At 42.6% G+C, this 7,578-nt stretch overlaps 1 protein-coding gene across 1 annotated transcript in view; it reads left to right on the forward strand.

The window, feature by feature from the left end:
* The first annotated feature begins 7,481 nt into the window (after positions 1-7,481).
* The window catches only part of MED30 (mediator complex subunit 30), an 18,340-nt gene continuing 18,243 nt past the window's right edge, over positions 7,482-7,578 (forward strand). Inside the window, exon 1 of the mRNA XM_041407626.1 lies at positions 7,482-7,521. The gene's annotated coding sequence lies outside the window, so the exon portion shown is untranslated. The remainder of the gene's footprint in view (positions 7,522-7,578) is intronic.

A 7,578-nucleotide genomic window follows, 5' to 3' on the forward strand; every position in this document is an offset into this window, starting at 1 on the left:
CAGTATGTATGTTGCTACACTTTTCCAAAGTTTAATGGAGTCAAATATTATTCATGTAGACTGTTCAATGCCAACTGGCCTTGCACCCAGAGAACAGCCTGATGAGGATTTAATTTATTATTACAGTTGCAGCAATACAGAGTCTATTGAACATCTGCTTCACAACATACCATATCCTACAAGCTACAAAAAACTTTCCAACATGCTGTAATGAAATTAGGATCCACAATGTTTAAGAAAAAGAGTCTAAAAGCTAATGTCCAATTAGTACAGATCCAGCAAGATGATGAGTTTTACTATCATCCAAGCCTGCACTAGATGGGAATGTGGTCAGTAAAAATGTCCAGATGTTGTGTATAGATTCAGGTTATAATGAGAAATATACCGTTTCTAGTAATTATGATATACATCTGGAAGGTTATATAGGAACAGGATGGAAAACTCTGGGGAAATAGAGGACATCCTCCATTCTCTAATATATTGCTTGTAATATTGCACAGAGGGAATGTGGCCAGAAGTTTTGCATAAATAATGTCAGTGAGTCAATCCAGGAACCCTGCAATAATGCATCAGCCTAGAAGGATGATTTGTGTTCAAACATCTGCCTCCAGCTATGCTTTTTTCCTATCTATTATTCTGTTCCCTATTTCACATAGTCTTATATCACTGGGAAGACACAAGTGGCATTTGACTTGCATCAAGTGATGATGGCTTTTGTGGACACGACCTGCACTATACATCTTTCATGCCCTTATAATTTTTTCTGCATTGCCATCTATACTGTTGATGACTTTCATGGTAAATTAGGACACTCCAACCTCCTTATCTAGGAGATATTAGGTCCCTTTTTAATCTATCTACTTCTTTGCTGTGAAATATACAATCTCTGAATCATAAACCATCAAGGACAAGGACTGTTTTCTTCTGTACTCACACAGCAGAATGAGGTTATACTCTTACCTAAAGTCTTCTGCTGCTACCATAGTGCATCTGACATGAGCACATAATGTATGTCTGTGTTTGTTTAAATCATTCTAAATCTACTAAGAAGAAAACAAGAAGAGCAAAATGTATCTTGGGATGAACAGATTGTGTGCATGAATGTCCAGTGAGGGAGGGAAGGACACAGAATGTGTCTATGGATGGTCACACATGCAGGGGAGCTACTGACAAGGATGTGAAAATTCCCAGGACCAGATTTGTAGCACCAGAATGGCTGATCTTGTTAATACCTATTTTACATGCCATCCATGTTTACATGCAATATCTGATTCACATGCAGAAGGGGTTGTGGAACCTGTGAATAAGAAACAAGGCTAAATAATCTAGCTTGATTGACACTGAATAAATCATAATTTTGCTCACAAGACGGAAGTTAAGGTGAAAGAAAACATCTTGTACCACAGATACAAGAAACAAAAATGAGCCTTATTATACTTCAAGAATACAAATGTTCTTTGCAATCCGCTGATGGGTGCTCAGTGCTCCCCCAAATGACAGTGAGTGAAGTGGGTTTGTTTCTGAAAAGTCTTAGAGAAAGTTTTCACCTGCTGCTAGGGGTTTACAGTCAGAGAGAGAAATAAAACATCAATAGAGGCAGATGAAGAGAGAAATCCTGGGCTGTTGCACCTTTCAGGGTCTAAGGTGAAAAGACCTTTTTTTCACCTTAAAAAAGCCATGTACCACAGAGCTTAGCAAGGAACCCCTCACACACTAGGACATGTTTTAGGAAGGAAACAAGCACAGGACCTCTCTGTCTGTCCTACTATGCAGAGAGTCACAGGAATATCATCTGTCAACACCATAATGAGAACTATGCCTCCAACTGTGGAGCAACAATGGGAAACTGCATACTGGCAATGACCCCTGAAGGGAAAAACCACCCTTGCACCCCTGATCATAATGCTAATAGCACATAAGCAGTCAAACGATAGGGTAGCCTAGCTTTTCTCCTGTGGTGACTACTGTGAAGTCCACCACAAAGTCATTTGTCACCAACACACTCCCAGCACTGGTGTAACAGCTGTGAAAATATAATTAGTCCCTCCATCTCTATCCCACTGGGTACCAGTCACTGCTTCAGTGGTCTCTTTGGATATGTTTCTGTCCTCTACTGGCCAGAGGTCAAGTTTTCCAGAAGCTAGTTGCCTGTATAATTACAGTGCACATATTTTACGTCTCATTGTAATGCTTTCTTTTGCCAGTATCCGCTTCTTTGCAAATGTTCCATTTCCAAGCCATTTTTCTGCAAGCCCCAAGAGAAGTCATCAAACAAGCATGCTGAAAAATTATCCACAGGCATCACAAATGCACATTTAGCTGATGAAGACATAGAGTTCACATAAACTTTGATTTGGAATGCCTCTTCTTCCAAAAAGCTAGTCCCATATGGGATCATTTGCTCAGGAAAAATAGGACTGGGGGAAATGTCTGAAAGTCCAGTACAAGAAGACACAGGTTGCCCACAGCTATTTTGGGGCAAGGAGAGAAACTTGGTACTGTTCTATTTAAATAATTTTCAGTGTCAGCATTTGGAGTACCAATACAACTGAAGGCTGCAGGAGAGGCGCTGTGTAGTGAGAGACCAAAGGAGACATGATACATCTGCTTCTGGGTTTGGGTCTGAAGCCACAATATCAAGATTATGCTGAGACTTCCAGATGTCTCTTTGGAGACAAGCAAATGAACAACTGCAAAAGCAGAAAAATTATCAGGATGAAGTTTCTGCATTGTGATACCCTGGAATAAGTCCTGATACTCCTTTTTCTTCTGTCACAGTTACAGGGAGAGTACCAGCTGCCGGGCATAACAGCCCGTCACATAAAATATGGGGAGGGATAACAATCTTCATGCCAGAAACAACTGACTACAAAACTAGTTCTTTGGTGTTTAAAGGAATATGAAATGGGCCACGGGCAACATTCCTGAGCTGAATGTCAAGAAGAAAACTTCAGAGAAGTAGAAGAGAACTGATAATACAATATGCCTGTCAAGATCAAGAAATGGTGTGTAGGACCCACTGCATAGTGAGAACCAAAAGCCATATCATGTTTTAAACAATCCACATGTAGGCTGGACTATCACACTGCACCTGACTTCCCCATATTCTGTTAATGCTTTTTTTTATCCTATGGGAAATAGTAAACCCATATAGTAATTATAGTAACCCACACACTGACCCTGGCTTATGGAGTCATTCCGACAGTGTCTAAGCCGCTGCAGTGCCATTCGAATCAGTTTGTGGGAGGATCTGCATCCACATGCAGACCTCAACCCATGAGGTTTTCTTCCTATTTTCTCCCTCTGTACTGCTGAGGAGGGAGAGAGAGAGAATGAGGGAGTGTGATGGTGGAGTGGTGTGATGGGCACCTGGCAGCCACTGCACCACATAAAGCCATTTTGAAATCAGTGGTTTCCTTATCATTTTTTCTGACCACTCTGTGAACATTCAGAGGTTGGGGTGTGGCAAACCACTGAAGTTGGTTACTACCTGTATGAAACCCAGTCAGCATGACCCTGCTTCTCTGTGGCCCAGCAGACTGTGCCATTAACACACAGAATGTATAGACACGTTTGCATAAACAGATGACAGAAGCAAGTGGCAAGCAGTGAGGCTGAGCCCCTTCCATCTCGCTCTCCTTGCTGTCCTTCTATCACCTACAGCACCAAAGGGCTGTGCAAGAGAATCCTGTAAAGGCAGAGAGCTCTTCATTGCTCAACACCAGCTTCTCCTTGGTCCAGAAAACAGCTGTGTTCACCCCCTACCGAACAAGGGCATGGAGTATTGCCCTCTGCTCTGCTTTGGGCTCTGATCTTGTCTAATTTATTCCATCTTATATAGCACTACCACAGATGGCCCTGCTTCCCTCTAATGGATGCTTTCATAGTTCATGAAAATACCTGCCTGGATGTGGGAAACACCATTGCAAAAACCCCCCTGTCACACAAAAAAAAACTCCTCAAGCACCCAGTCCTCCTTACCTAATCACAGCCATTAACTGTATCCTCTGGTCTATAAATATAATCTCTGCTGAATTAAACTCTACCTACCTTAAGTGTTGGCCACATACTAAAAAAGTTATGTGCCATACTGTTATCTACCACAGCTTGGTAACAGTAAAACAGTACCATGTCTGTTTATTGTTGGCAAAGGTTCCACAAAGTCCCGTTATTTCTCCTTGAATGAACACATAAACACTGAATGGGACAGAGTGGAGAATGAAAATCCTTCCGTGGTTAACACATTTCCCCAAAGCCCATCTCTCACCCTCAGAGCAGTAACAAAGCAATACTGCTTAAGGAATAGTGTGAGGAGACTTGTGAGGGAGTAAACTCTTCTTTCTTAGAGGTAAACAGATGATAATCCAGGAATTTCACCAGTTCTGTTTATTTTAAAACAAAATGATTCACATCGCCTTGCAAGTGTATCAACGGATTTAGAGAAAATTATTTGAACAAAAGCAAACAATTATCCTCTTCCCTCACTTCTGAGGATTTTTATTCTCCTTATAGAGCACATCAAAACCATCTTTGGAGCTGCTCAGGGTATATTGTAAAATATAAAAAAATATTCAAAAGCCATTATTATGGTGAAAATTATAATCACTGATGTAGTTACTCTTTAAATAGTCCTAATTTCAAATTTGGGTTAAAGTTGATTGAACTGGAGTATTACATGTAGACATAGGCTCTTTGTTACGTTTTTGGTAGCTTCTCTACAACCCAACAACAAAGGCAGCAGAATCCTAAGATACTGGTTTGAACTGATGCCACAGAAACTGAAATGGATATAAAAGATGATCTCTGATTTGAATGCCTTCCAGATGAAAGCACTTGGCCCAAACAGAACACAGAGAGTGGTTGCTTAATAGATTGATTTTAAAAGCAAATTCATCTTTATCTCTTTCGACCAGAAAAACATTCTTATCTAAAAGAAGATTCCTTTGTCTGGGAACGAAATCCCAGACTCAGACAGCTCCAGAGAGTGGCAATGAAGAACATTAGGCCTCCCAGTAACATTCTCCAGCACTCTCTATGTGCAGACTTGGCTCTGTATTTCAACTGCCTACTGCACATGGCAGCCCTATACTGCAGGACACAACTCTATATGGAGTCTGTTGGCAGCCCTGAACAGTAGGTGGTCTGAATCCCTCATTACTCTTATTGGATTTGAGGCAGCAAGTTAAGCATTGTGAGCAGAGCTCTTGGGCATGCAAGCAGAAGATGAAAACAATATCCTTTGTGCTAAACACTTGAACAGTTCTGGTATCATTTTCTTAGTGTACAGTGAAATGAGAAGCAAACCTTCAAACAAGCCCTCTGAAGTTCTCCAGAGGCTGCTCTTCCCAAGCATTGTCTAGCTAGACACCATGGGATGTCCTTTTGCTTTCTGAAAATATCCTCCTCTTATTTCTATAAACCATTTTTCCTCTCTGCTTAAGAAAGCACTTTTGAATCCTTTATGCTAAGATCTTTGCTAAAATATAGTTATTTATATTGCACCTTGAGTAAGGCAGAGTGCTAGGAAGAACTTAGCCAGTAAAAAGCTCCAGTTTAGGAAAGGGGGTGCTCTTTCCCCTCAGTAGTCTGTTTCTGAAGTAAAAAATGTGTTATGAAGCAAAATGCCTCTGACAGCAAGTTTATATGGTTCTGTTTCTGAAGGTTCATTGACTGCTTTCTTCTTTATTTAACAAAGGCTGTATACCATGCATCAAACTTCTGATTTATTTTTACAGCATTACAAATGCAAGACATTTCACACAAAAGATCATTTGTAAGATCAATTTTAACACAGCACAACTACCTTTACTTTACTAAGAATTTATTAGAAGTTGCAGGTATAGAAATGTCCTCTTCTGCATATTTAGATACTTACTGCCACAATCACTCAAATACAGAGTCCTAGATATGATGTCAATTGGAAAAGACAAACTTTGGTACTTACTGATTTTTGCATATGAAGAAATTTTTTTGTTAGGTAAACAGTTAGCATTATCTATTCTAGAAGCAGCTCATACCTGTCAGGCTTCATAGAACCTGCCTGGCTTCTTTTTGAGGGTGTTCCCTCTCCATCACATAGGACACCTTGTCTGTACTTCAAAAATGCCTCAATTGTACTAGAGTGGTACAAGCACTCAGAGCTGTTTTATATCCATGCAAATACTGTGACACAGGAAGGCCAAGCGTTAAGGCTTTTCTGTATTAGCAATAACATATCTATGCAGGAAGGAATAGCAGTACACCCATAAAGCTATAAAATTAGCACAGGTTTTAAAGTGTATACTGACAATACATACTTATCCCACACAACAGATATTCAGCCATTTATCAGTGACTGGGACTAGAGCATCTCTCCTACAAAGACAGGCTAAGAGAGTTGAGGCTGTTCAGCCTGGACGAGAGGAGACCTCATAGCAGCCTTCCAGTATGTGAAAGGGCATCCAGGGAAGGTGGAGAGACTCTTCATCCTGAACTTTAGTGATAAGAAAGGGTGAATGGCTTCAGATTGAAAAACAGTAGTGTTAAAAGTAGGTTAAAAACTGTTGTAAAATAGTTGATAGGTCGTTAAGCATGTACTGTTAGTTTGGTTAACATATTGTAAAAGGGGTTAAATGAGCATACCGTATAAAAAATACGGTACTCAACGTACCATAACACACCTAAGTGTACCACCCCACAAGCGAAACAAGCCAGCCTGGACAGAACTGTAATGGGCCAAGCAAGTGCCTTAAACCTTCATGCAAATAAAGGATCCAAAAAGAAACCAATCCAAAGGGACAAAAAACAGGATAAAAAGGGGCTTCTGACCCACAGAATCTTGTGCTGCTCCATCTGGGACATTGGGGACATCGCTACATCGCTGCTCAAGAAGACCCAGTGCCGGCGTTGCAGCATCCTCGACGGGAACGCTCCTGCTCGTCCCGCGGGCCCCCATGCTTTAGGCCTTTCCCTTTCCTTAGTTAAGCTCTGAAATCACTTTAGCACCGGGAGCCTGCTTTCGTTTTTATCAACAGGTTTAGATGTTAGGAAGAAATCCTTAACTGCGAGGGTGGTGGTACGCTGGAACAGGTTGCCCGGAGACTCTGGGGCTGCCCCGTTCCTGTCAGGGCTCAAGGCCAGGACGGATGGAGCTCTGAGCAACCCGTCCAGTGGAAGGGGCCCCTGCCCGTGGCATTGGGGTTGGAATTAAATGGTCTTTAAGGTCACTTCCAACCCAAACTGTTCAATGATTCTATGATCTGACAGAAGGATGGTGGGAATGTGTGAATCTGCCTGGGGATTCTGACCAAAATTTTCAACCTCAAGAGCCCGCATGCTGGCTGACCGGCCCGCAAACCCGCACTGGATTCTTCAAGCCAGGAAAACGCCCCGGCTCCCGAGCGACATACTCGACGGAGAGCAGCAGTACAGGGGCGGCGCCCAGCCGGCGCGACAGAGCCCCGGCCCCGCCTGCCGCTGCCGCCGCCGGCTGTGACGGCGCCGGGAAGCGCTTCCGCCTGCAGATCCGGGGCACGGCGCGAGTGCGGCGGGGCCGGGACTGCGGCGGGGCCGGGACTGCGGCGGGGCCGGGGCGGCCCC

Source organism: Onychostruthus taczanowskii, unplaced genomic scaffold (genome assembly GCF_017590055.1).
Source record: "Onychostruthus taczanowskii isolate IOZ18803 unplaced genomic scaffold, ASM1759005v1 scaffold27, whole genome shotgun sequence".
Lineage (NCBI taxonomy): Eukaryota > Metazoa > Chordata > Aves > Passeriformes > Passeridae > Onychostruthus > Onychostruthus taczanowskii.